The 12,475-nt window shown below is 49.4% G+C and overlaps 1 long non-coding RNA gene across 7 annotated transcripts in view; it reads right to left on the bottom strand.

The window, feature by feature from the left end:
- Window positions 1-12,475, bottom strand: part of LOC101749795 — a 326,633-nt gene that overhangs the window by 15,310 nt on the left and 298,848 nt on the right. For all 7 annotated transcript variants that reach the window (XR_005861100.2, XR_005861105.2, XR_005861103.2 and 4 more), the window contains 5 exons: window positions 7,792-9,176; window positions 7,092-7,202; window positions 4,256-4,313; window positions 2,579-2,636; window positions 417-543 (listed from right to left, as the gene is read on the bottom strand). This is a non-coding gene — a long non-coding RNA (uncharacterized LOC101749795). The remainder of the gene's footprint in view (window positions 1-416; window positions 544-2,578; window positions 2,637-4,255; window positions 4,314-7,091; window positions 7,203-7,791; window positions 9,177-12,475) is intronic.

The following is a 12,475-nucleotide window of genomic DNA, read 5'->3' as shown; positions in this document are numbered from 1 at the left end:
AGTTATAAAGCATTGTTTGGGTTTTACAGGTATATTTTAATGTCAGTGAAATTGCCAAGCACAACACCTTCAGTGGATTCATCCTCAGCAAGTGTTTAAGAGCCATTGACTCGTCTCTTGTTGCTGACAAACCATCTAGATTCAACCCATGGTTCTGCTCAGCTTTTCTCCTTTCCCTCCTCTCTCTCTTTCTCTCTCTTTTTTCCTCTTTTTTTTTTTTTTTTTACTAGCAATTTGATGTTTGATCATTTGAGGCAATGAGGCGGAGGGTAATTTACGTTATCAGGGAGGTATGAGGGGTGCTGGGAACCCAGACGCAAGGCCCATTCGCCTGCTAAAGCGCCATCGTAATGTAATGAGACTCCAGTCAAGTGCAGCTAGTAATGGAGAGGAACGTTTCCCATTCATCTGCCTACCTGAGACTCCACGAAGACGACAATAACTTTTGCACGGGAGGAGCAGGGGGGGACACGGTGAAGGGGGGGGCCGGTGTCCCCACGGCACATCTCGCTCCGGCTGGCAGAGAACTACCATGGCCTCACTCTGGGGAGCAGAGCAACACGGCTGTGAGCTGCGGAGCAGGTTGTTGGGTGGCTCAGCCTCCCCATCTCGGACATCCAGCCCACACCTGGCTTTGGTCCTGACCCATAGCCCCCTATCCTGGCTGTAGACACACTCTTGCCTCTGTAGCACCTCTGTGATGGGGCCTTGGAAGTGGTACCGATAACCACGTGCCCACCACCAGCACGGACAGCAATGCACACACTCAAGTTCTCGCAAGTGGCCCTGCTGCTCTGCACACTTTATTTGTAGGCCGAGGGTAATTATAGCTGGAGGGAACCTCCTGGATGCAGGCAGACCTCCTGGCACTGACGGCCCAGTGCATAGCAAAGGGTGGGTGGCAGGGGAGAGACACGGGGGCAGGAGAGATTTGTTTCCTCTCTGTCCCAAGCTGGCTGCTTGTTCCCAGAACGCAGCCTGAGAAAGGGAGCGGGGAGCCGCCTGCTCCCCCTCACCAAATTCCTGCCGCACGGACCCTTCCAATTATACCCACGTCTGAAAGGCTGCTGTCAGGATGAAAGGCATGGAGCAGTAATGAACTGACGATTAATTTGCAGTTGGCTCACCCAGCGCGCGATCCTCGCTCAGGCTCGCTGCGTGCGGGTGCTAAATATGACGATGTCAGCAGTTGTCAGCCAGAGCTGGGGCTGCCCCTCACATCAGCCTCTCCCTGCCACGGGCTCCAGCCTGGCCCCGGCTTCCCAGCCCAGGCAGCCCTGGGCCAGCCCCGCAGCAGCCACAGCAGCATGTGGAAGGGGCCCCATTGCCTGAAGGCCTGTGCAATACACTTCACATCCCTTGGTCACCAGATGATCATCTACATTATTAGAGTTGGCTTCCAGTTACCACGATGGGATCTATGGGGATCAGTTACTGTGCTGGCAACCCTGTCCACAGCACTGGGACTGGAACTAAATGATCTTAAAGGTCCCTTCCAACCCAAGCTATTCTGTGGTTCTATGATTCTATGATCTGAAAGATAGGCGCACCTTGAGTACGGACATCTACGGCTTCAAAGAGCTGATTAGCAGAATATGAAAGCCAGCTGCAAATGGCTGAAAAGCCTGGATTTATAAACCAATCACTGTACCTTCCTGATGCAAACACTGAAGCATACATATATCTAATCAGTGTCTATCCCAGAATGTGCATAACAACACCAACACCAGCAATTACAGTTGTGGGATACTTACGCAGCCTGTGTGCTCTAATACCATAGAGTCATAGAATCACAGAATCATTAAGTTTGGGAAAGGCCCATAAGACCCTATAGTCCAATTGTTCACCTATCACCAATACTGCCCGCTAACCACATCCCTCAGTGCCACATCTCCACATTTCCTGAACACCTCCAGGAACGGTGACTCCATCACCCCCCTGGGCAGCCTGCGCCACTGCACTACCACTCTTTCTGAGAAGAAATGTTTCCTAATATCCAACCTGAACCTCCCCTGCTGCAACTTAAGGCCATTACCTCTTGTCCTTTTGCCCCACCTGGAGCTGGTCTGCACCTTCATCATGGAGACACAGACAGGCTGCCTGACAGATTCTTCCCCTTAGGACACTTTTTCTTAGGAAGATTCACATCTGAGCTATCTGTGAATTCATGGCATTTTCAGCAGCTTGTGCTGTTCAAAGTAGCAAAACTGAAGCCCTAGAAAAAAAATACTCCAGAAAACTGGGTGCCTTCTCTTTTGACACATCCTGAAAAAGCCTTCTGATCGCTGGTTCAGAATGACATTTCCTTTCTAATGTTATTTGGATTCTATTAGACAATGTTTACAGAGCTCAGTCACCAAAATAAGCATTCTTTTTCACATTGAACAAGACATTTAATTTGAACAGAACTGATGACTTTTTGTCCTCCCCCAGCCTGTTGATTTGCAAAAAAAAGAAAGCTTCAGTGGAACCAAAACAAGATTATGGCCAGGTACGTGCATCACTGAAATTGCCTGCAACGCGTAAATCTGCTGTTTGCCCACTCCCACTACACACATAATTTTGTTTTATCACTTACAGTCCCGGGGTGCTCACACAACTTGGCAGTCAGTTTCCCAGCATGAAATCGCACCTGTCTGGAAAAATGCAAGGAATATAGAGCGGCAGAACAACATACGAAGGTGGGCTCTACTTGCAAAGCGAGCACTCGGATGGTCTGAGGGCCATAGCAAAACAGACGTGGTGTCAGTGTCACAGCCCCTGGTGCCCTGGCACCGTTTGATGGCACAGAGCCTGTATCCCCGGGGGTTTTTTATGCGCTTCACAGAGGTGATCACTGTTGGCTGTGGGTCTCTGTGCATCTTACGCATCTGGCTGTCATTTCAGGTTTTGGTTTCTGTGCTCCCTCTGCCCTGTGCTAAGCCAGGCTTGCCGGCTCCCCATGAGAGCAGTGAGCAAAGCCAGACTCTAGTCGGGCGCCTCGACAGCATCGGCACCACATGGCAGGTGATCCTGGCTGCACCGCGGTCACACGAAGCCCAAACCTGAGGGCTCCTCTGCAAAGGAGACCTGAGCCCTTTAAGGAAGAGAGGAGCAGAAATCAATTGTCTGCTCGCCTTCCTCCCCGGGCCCCCCTTTCTCCCTCCTCCATCACCACCACCACCACACATGCACCCTATTCACCCTGCTGGAAGGTGACATTTGCTATTAACCTTATATTGGGCCATTTTGTAAATCAATGTCACTTACATTTAATAACAAGTGTAATCAAAGGAATTATGCAAATTTAATTTGATGCTTCTTGAATTATGCAAATCTGCACCACATATAATGGCTTCTGACATGTGCCCAGTTGGAGAACGTTCCATTACCTCCTCTCTTATTACCCCTATTATTATTTTTATTTTTTTATCCTGTGGTGGGGGGGAGGGAGAAGGGAGGGAGCGGCAGTTAGGCTCGGAGGCAGGGGGGACAAGTGAGTGCGGTGGGAAGAGAAGGGAAAGAAGAGGGGTGGTAGAGGAAAGCGCTCCTTTGCCTGCATTTCGAGTAGCAAAGCCTCCTGAAGGCATTTCTGTTATTGTTATTGCAAAGCAAGGAGAGCGGGGCGGGAGGGGGGGGGATTGGTGGTGGGGGGGAATCATTTCCCATGAATGGCTTTGCAGGCAATAATACTATAAGCCTCTGATTCTAAATTACTGCCCTTCCAGTCCTATCTCCAGCACAATATTACTCTCCTCGGCCTCCTCTTCCTGAATTATAAGGCAAGCTGGGGGAGGGTGAGAGAAGAGGGGAGCAGGACCCAGAGTGGATTACGCAGGGCAAATGGGTGGAAAAGGGGGTAGATTTTGTTGCTCCAGGGCCACCCCAGGTGGGGCGTTCAGTCTGCTGGAGAATAACTCCTTTTTTTTTTTTTTTTTCTTTCTTCCCCTCTAGGTTTTCCTCTCACTTGCTCATTTCCTTGCATGTGACCCTGAGATCAGAAGACAGATATGCCACAAACTGCTGTATCTTCTCAGAAACTTGTGGCATCAACACCCAGTAGTAACAAGGCTTCCTCCCTTTGCAAGAGCTTGCGGTCTACAGCACCACAAGTCAGAATGGACCTGCCTCCTCCTACATCACTTTTTCTTGTTAGAGAGGATTCAGCGAGCAGAGCTGGGCCACATTCTCCTCTGCTGTACTACTCACAGCAACTGCAGAGTGACTCTCTGCAGGACAGTTGATACAGTGCAGCCTTAGGCAAAAGCAATCCCACCTGTGTCTTGGCGTCTTCATGCTTGCACAGCACAGACAGAGAGAACTTCATAAGCCTCCTGGAAGAAGAAGAAAGGAGACAACACACATGTTCAACAGATTTGGCGCTCCTCTGATGGAAGCTGGTACATGGCAAGAGGGCATGCCTCCACCGTTTCCATAAAGCAATGAGTCACTCATCAGAAATCTCCCTCCGCCTCATTAGGGAGGTGAATGGCAGAGGAGGATTTCAACACTTCCTAGTTTGGAGATCTGACTTCTGAACAAGATGCTGTCTTATCACGATGTGAACTTCTACAGGTGAGTTTTAAAAGGCTCCATTTATACTTACTATGTTTTCTTCCAAAATGCTGTCAGGAACACTGATTTTTCTTCCCCCCTTTGCACTTTATATTTCTGTTTTATTACATAGCCCTTAGAAGACTGCATGTTTTTTTTTTGCTAATGGAAGGAAATTTCTAGAAACTTACTCTACAGCTTGATTTAAAACATTATAAAGCAGAAGATTATTTGAGTTGATTTTTTTCCTGCCTGTTAAAAGAAGGAAAAAGGTGAGGGTTTATTTTTTAATGGGAGGATGTATATGTAATTCTCAATATATTCACATAGAAATTTGGTGTGAAGGAAATGCCTCCACTCTTTCCAAACTGAAAACATTTTAAAGCTCGTGTGGGAAAAGCCACGTTTCAGATTTTGATAGCATAGTTTCCATCAGTGATGAGGTGAGATACATGTGCTTACCCCACATGTGCTGATGGTATCTGGCAGCACCACCAGCACCTTTCCAACACCACCAACTCACCACCACTGCCACCAGCCCTCCTGGGGGCCCTTGCAGAAAAGAAGGGAGGACCTTCAGCAGTGCTGGCAGATGGAAATCCTGCTGGGAGGCCCGGGCCCACTGTCTGCTCCAGCCCTCACCCAGGCCCAGCAAGGAGGTGCCTGTTGGGAGGTGTCAGGGGAACATCAATATTTGCACCTGGCACTTCCTCACTTTCACATGTGGTTGTTGATTCACTGCCCAGAGACCCAAGTCTGTCATTAGGAGGCTGAAGAGAAGAATGAAGCTCATTTCAGAGTCAGATACATCAATAATCTCTGAAGTCCCCTTCAGTCCAATGTTTCCAGACTGCACAAAGGAGAGAGAACTTGCCTTCCCTTGCCTTTCTTTGCCTTGACTTTCTTGGCCTGGCCTTGCCTTTCTTTGCCTGGCCTTGCCATGAGAACAGATGATACTCATTGCTCCCATAGGTATGGGGGTTATCAAAACCCACTTCCATCCCCTAGCACCAGGTGTTGCACAGTTAGAAGTTCCCATCACAAAGTGCTGCAGCCAAAGCCCTGCTGCTGTAGGTGCCCGCCTCACACAGCCCCCAGCCATGAAGGTGCTGCTGGGGAAGGAGGTTAACGAGCGTGCGGGGCTGAACTTGTCCCTGGTGCTAAGCCTGCTGAGGTCAATGGAAGCACCACACAGCCCATAGGGGCCTGTTCCTGAGTTCTAGAGGTGTTTAGCAGATGCAGGTGCCTCTCCTGCAGAGACAGCTAGGGTCGTAACATGCTGCCTCATAGCTGGTGTTTCTGGGTTTAGCTCTCCATGGAGCTTTTCTGGGCAACATCGCTGAATGATTCTAAGTGTGGATATTCCAGGACAAAAGGGGTTTGTTGGGAATAGCTGTTGGAAACAGCCTTGCAAGTGTGGAACACCCTGCAAGGCCAACAACAGCCTGCAGCAGCCGGATGAAAGCTAAAGCTGTGTGTACACTGGCAATCACTGAGACCTATGCTCAGTGCCTGCAGTGTGCTCTCCTGCTTCCCTGCGTGATAGTCCCACAGCCTCGCAGCCTTTCACCTGGGATCAGACTTTCCTGATGCTGACTCGGAAATAGACCACGTGAAGTTTCCAGGTCCAGGCTGAAAGACCTTTGTCCCGTTGCCAGGGGGAGGGATTTGCTTGGCCTGGGCGCTGGAGGGGGCATGCTGGGCTTCCCACGGGTAAATAAATAGAGTGGGGAAGTGCCCTGGAGGCCATCATTGACACAAGGGCTCTAAAACGGGCTGCTCCCAGCGGGAGGCCCCACTGCTTGAAGTTTACATGCTCTCCCCTTCCCTGGAAATCACAGGTCATCGCTCGCAGCCGCCTCCTCCCCACTAAAACTGTAATCAGCTAAGAGCCATAAAAACATGGCTTAGAAAGGGCTGGGAATGTGACCTCATGAGAAAGGAAACGCTGACCAAACGAGCATGAAGTATCCCAGGAAACAGTTTGGAGAGAACAGGCTGAAGGTGCAGGAGAACAGATTGCTGTGGAAGATGGTGAAGGCTCCACTCCATGCCTCAGTTTCCTCATCTGCAAGGTGGAGCTGACAGGGCACAAACCCTCACCCCACAGAAGAGGCCCAAACCCCACCAGCAGGGATTCTTTTGCAATATCACTCCAGCGGCATCAGTGGAGGAACCTCTGCTGAGCAAGGAAAAAAGAAGTGCTGAGGGCGATGTTCCCATTCAGCCTTCCCTTGGCAATGCCAGAGAACAGAGACTTCCAGGGGGAAGGAACCAAAGTTTCTCCTTCCTCTTAGGGCAAGTGAAAGCAGGATAAAATTTCATGAGGGGTGGGTCAGAGTCTGGTACCAAGGAACAGGACATAAGGTCTAGATAAGAAACACAGAAACTAGATAGGTAGACCATCTATTTTTTTTTTATAAGGAACTAATTCTATATTTTATAATCATGTCTGCAGTGGCTCTTGGGCTCTGCATTACATAACGCGCAATGCTCCCACACCTTCAGGCTCATTTCTCACTCCTCCATTTTTCCCCAGCAAATGGGTGCAGCCCTACCTGCAGACATCCTACTGAGTTATTCCTGCTTCATCCCAGGCCGGTCCTGTACAGCCAGCCATGCTCAGTTTTCTCCTCCAACATCCGTTCTGAGAAGCTGGCTTCTTGGCACTGCAGGGAGAGGGATTATTTGATCTATATTAATTTATGGAAAGGAAGGAAGAGGGTGGAAATTGCAACGAAAGGGACAGCCAGCAAGATGGCAAGGAAGAGAGGTTAAAAATGAAGTCATCATCTAATTGGCCCGCAGTGAATTATTCACATGTATAATCTTTTGGAAAAAAAAATTCAGCACAAGGCAATGCAAGTAAATGCTGTTCATGTTTAAAAGTCATTTCCATAAGTAAGTGCAATTTCTCTACTGTTTGCCCCTGTTTAATGAAGTGAAATCTTGTTTGCATTCCTCCCAATTTCCCAACGAAAGGCGCCCAAGCGTTTGCACCAAAATTACTCGGCCCAAATTAAAACCCTCCAACACTTTAAAAAAAAAAAAAAAAAAGGAGAAGGGGGGAAAAATAAGACTTATTTTTAAAATGCCTTAAGTGCATCCCAGCATCCTAATTTATTTTTAGACACTCGTTATTAAGAGTAGTAGTAAGTTTCCCCTTCTCTCTCGCTCTCTCTCTTATTTAAATGAACTTAATGGCAATAGATGCAAATGTCTGGAAGAGGAAAATAGTTAACATTTATTTATTCTTACTGTTGTCTCTTCCCTGGCTGGTGTCATTAGAACAGTTCGTTGCATCCCATTCGCTCCCATTAGCTCTGCTATCAGAGCCACCCAGCACGACTCCAGCACGGCTCGAAGTGCTTTCTGCGGCCCACATAGGGACTACATCATCATCTCCGAGGCACTGGCTTAATGACAAGAAAAAAAATTGGAATATATTGCACAGCGATCTGGGGAAACAACAACAAAACCCACCACCGCTGTTGTTGCCCATTGCTGCCTGCTCTTGACCCAAGAACGTGTGGTCCTCCGTTGGACGGACGGATGGACGAGACACAGCACTGGGACAAACGTACTTTCACAACCCACTGATGCAGGCAATGTGCAGGGAAATATGGCAACGGGGACCCGGAGCGCTTCCAAATGCTCTTAGAGGACCCAACAGAGCTGTGTTCCTGGTGGAGTGGCAGCCAAGGTCCCTCTGCAGCACTGTGTTGGGCAGATGTCCCCATCACTGCCTGCTCCTGCCCACACAGCATCCCGCCTGTGTCACAGCACAAACATTCCTTCATGGAGTGGGACCGGTCCCAGATCCTCTCCAAACCACGGGTGTGGAGGAGGACCTGTAGGCAGGAAGAGAGGCAGACCTCCTTGCAAGGAAGGAGACAGGCCCCTGGGTGCCCTGGCACGGTGAGGATGGCAGCGAGAGGCAGAGAGAGACCCAGGGCTGTGTGACAGCGCCAGCTGACAAAGCAGCATTTGGGAGGGAGGACATCATCTGCAGCGCTGACACATAAAAGAGAGGCAGCAGCTATTACAGGCGGGGACAGAGGCGCTGAGAGGGCCCTCCCCCCTCCATAAAGTTGACATTGTCTCCCATGATAACTTTTCTGCTGAGGTAGGAGACACTTTACTGCAGAGTTGCACACAGCAAGTAGCTGCCCTCCCCCCGCCCCTTCCCATCTTCTCCCTCTCCCTCTTTCTCCAGCATCATTTACATCCTTAATTAGCTGTAATTCTGCAGTGCTCATTAGGGAAGGACTAGAAAATATCAAGGAGCCCACAAGCAGGGGGCTTTGGGGGAGAGGGAGGAAGAGGGGGATGCGGGTGCCAGGCTGAGAGGGGATGCCCAGAGCTGGGCTGCAGAGCCAGGAGCTGCTCACTTAATTTGAGTGGGATGATTACACTAATTTGGGAGCACTGATCCAGTGATGGGGTTAAAGAGGCCACACTGTCCCACCTAGAAAGGCAGAAGTCCAGAGAGCAACAGCATCTGACCAAGAGGGCATGTTACTTCCCTGCTGGCGGATGAGGTCTCTCTGCTGGGTCACGCAGCCCCGCAAGCCTAATGTCAGTGGTCAGATGTAGGAGGAGGGCAGCCTTCCTTCCACTCCGAGGCAGGTGGCCACACAAACCTGCCCAAAAAGAAAAGAAGAAAAAAAAAAGAAATTAGAACTCAAAACTACAGCCAAACATTAAATCCCACACTGCTGAATGGAGTATTTCCTCCAATCCCAAATGGACAAACAGCGTGCAGTTCTATTGTTGGCCCAGTTATTTGATGGAATTACTCTGGGGATCAGCAGCAGACCTGGGCAGCTCTTGTCTGGACTCTTGTTTGCTCAGAAGCGTGCACACAGACAGAGTGCAGCCCTGGCTTCTTCACAGCCCCAAGGTACAAGACCAGTTAGGAGGCACTACAGCCTCCTTGCCTTAGCTGGAGGACCAGGAACAAGGAGGTTAAGTGCATTGGGCAAGGACACAAAGAAAAACTGTGGCAGAGCCAGGAGGTGACCTCAGATTTCCCAGTGCCTCTCTGTGAACTGCTAATTGCAAGCCATCTTTCCTTATGCTGTAGCACATGGACATTTGTATGCCCACTTGCACTTGCTATTCTAGGCACACACTTGGCTATTTTTTAATTCACTGCCTCGCTGTATCTTTGCTCGAGGTTAGATGTTCATGTAAAAGACTATCGGGGAATTCAGTGAAGTTGATAGAGACGGTCTTTGCAAGTCCATCCTCCCACTTTTCACTTGCTGGTAATAATGTGAGCCTACAGTTCCTTGGGGCTGAGCTGTGATGGTGTGTCCCACCAAAGACTCAAAATGATTACCGGTGCGTGTGGCATTGATGCCCTTTTTTGCAAATATAAGGGCACGTGCACAAATGGGCACTTGCACTTTCATTTATCTTCCTCTGTATGACTTTTATTTTCACCTCATGAAGACATTTATTAACATCTTCAAATTCCCTCTAGTGTTTAGATGAAACTTGCCATAACAGAGAATCAGAATATATGAATGTGCCAGAACAACTCAGGAGAGAACCCCGGTGAAATACAGCTTTAGAGGAGCGCCCAGGACCTTTGCAAAACTGCATTTCAGTGGTTCATAGTGTTGGCTCTGGGGTTTAACACAGGTTAACACCTAACCAAGACAACTATTTACACCATTCAAGCAAAGACAAATCTGGCCCACCTTTTGATATTAACATCTGGCTTCTCCTGTAGTGTTTGCTTCATAGATGAGAAGATAAAATTTCCAGCTCCACTCTACATGAAATTCAGGTTGCAAAGCAATGCCAGTAGAGATTGCCTGGATCTTTAAAGCAGCACCTTCTCTGCACTTCCAAAGGACCACTTAGTCAAGATTTCAAATGACAAACTAACAAAGCCAAACCTTCAGAATGGGTTTTGTTCATTATCTTGTATTTGGGGAGAAGGAATGAAGATCAGGAAAAAAAAACCAACCAGGCTAGCTCCCTATTTGAGATGTTTGGTCTGTATGAGGACAGGTGCCTCATCATGGCCTACAGGTGAGGAAGGGCTACAGATTCCCAAGCTGCACACCTGCTAAGTCTGCATGATAGTTAGTGAGTTGCTACTGGATAGCTTAAGGCATCAGCTGTAAGAGTTTATTTCCCTGGCCCACCTGCCTCTGGGAGCATCTCCTGCAGAAATGGGTCTGCACCCAGCGAGGCCTCCTGCTGAAGCCACCTCTGGGCACTTCACCTTTCCCACAGGGCTGGGGCAGCCAGAGGGAGATGGATAGCCAGGGAAAGCAGCGGGCGAAAAGCAAACTCACACTACATAAATTCTTAAATGCTGTTTTATAAGGACACAACGTTGTAACAACTTGCCAAGAACAACACTGAAATTATTTCAAGGTTTCCCATTTGTTTGTAAAGTGAATATTAAAAGTGCAGGCAGCAGTCTCCCGGTGTTCCCCTGGGAACTGTTAGTGTCCGTAGTAACGAGGTCATTCCTTTTTTATTAGGAGATGGGTTTCTGTAAAGTTAAATGTGCTGACAGCCTCTTGCCTTTGATGTTGGGTTTCACCTCCGTCCCTCCTGCAGATATTGCCGCTCCTCCCTCGCAAAGACACATCCCTGACAAACAATCTCCCTTCTGTCTCCCCTGCTTGTTTGTTTAGATGCATGATAGGCAGCTCTGCTAAAGGGCAGCACAGGAAGGCGGGCTGCTGCTCCAGCGGACGGCGGAGATGTGAGAGATTTGGTGGCTGTAATTAAGCCAGCCTTCATCCCCCAATCTGCCATGACTCTCGGTACCCTTCACTTTATTGACCGGACAGATAATTACAGCGCGGCGCTCACAGGGCCTTCAGTCACAGCGGCACTGCAGCTGCTCAGGGGGCCCTGCCCCGATGCCGGGCCTAAAGGCAGAGCAGGGGCACCTCGAACACCTACCTCATCCGGCAACCTGGGTGTCCCCATGATGTGGCCTCCGATCACTCAACGTCCCGTGCCTTCCTGACCACAGTCAGCAAAGACACGGACGCACAGGTGGGCTGCAGTCACACCATAGCGCACAGCAACCTGCTAATCAACACAAGGAAGGGACGTCTGGCGAGGACAGCACTTGGGAGGCTCAGTTCTGTGCTTTACCCAAGAGCTTCCTGAAGCTTCTAGGCAAGTTAATGAAACAGCTCCTACGGCAATAACATGGGGTGGCCCCAGGAGCCCCAGTCAGTGATGCATACTGTGCCTGTGCATGCCCAACACCCAGCACCGAGAGCCCCAGTCCCACCTGGCACCTCAGCACAGCTCAGTAACACAAAGAGGCCAACATTTCTGGTGTTTGAACATTAAACCGGCAACAATGCCCACCGTGTGCATTGTGTGAAGCCACTCCTCAGCGCAGCAAAAGATAAATAATACATTCATGCTTCCGAGTGAAGTGCACATTGTGTGCACCCAAAGAATAGGAAATAATGTGGATATCCTTGTTCATCATGGACATAGTAGGAAGAAATCAACTTCCTTGGGAACAGGTGCTTAGAAATGATTTATTCGCTCTTGGGAAATGAATGCAAAAACCAAGGAGACAGTGTTGTGCACTGAGGTGGACCAGAAATTTGCCTGCCCGTATTTAACCACACGATCAAGAATCCCAGTTGAATGGTTGGTGATGGCACCAGAAACTCGTGTTTTGGCAGGGGAGCCTGCTTGTTCCCCTGTGCGTGCTGAGCTGTTGGTGACACAGGCAGCTTTGGAAGGAGATGGGTTGATAGCATCATACAAACGAAGCCAAACTCCAGGCCTGGCTCTTGGCTGGGATGTGCACAGCAGCACTGTGTGCCATCCCTGGGGAGATGCCGCCAGGACAAAGGGCCTTTCCCAGGAGAGAGTGGTGCACTGCACAGAGACCCATCCCTCTAGCAGCCAACCGCAGCAGCTCAGCAGTGCAGGGACA

The sequence above is a fragment of the Gallus gallus genome, chromosome 6 (genome assembly GCF_016699485.2).
Source record: "Gallus gallus isolate bGalGal1 chromosome 6, bGalGal1.mat.broiler.GRCg7b, whole genome shotgun sequence".
NCBI lineage: Eukaryota > Metazoa > Chordata > Aves > Galliformes > Phasianidae > Gallus > Gallus gallus.
The sequence above is the reverse complement of the archived record's forward strand: the minus strand, read 5'-3'. Positions and strand labels throughout refer to the sequence as shown.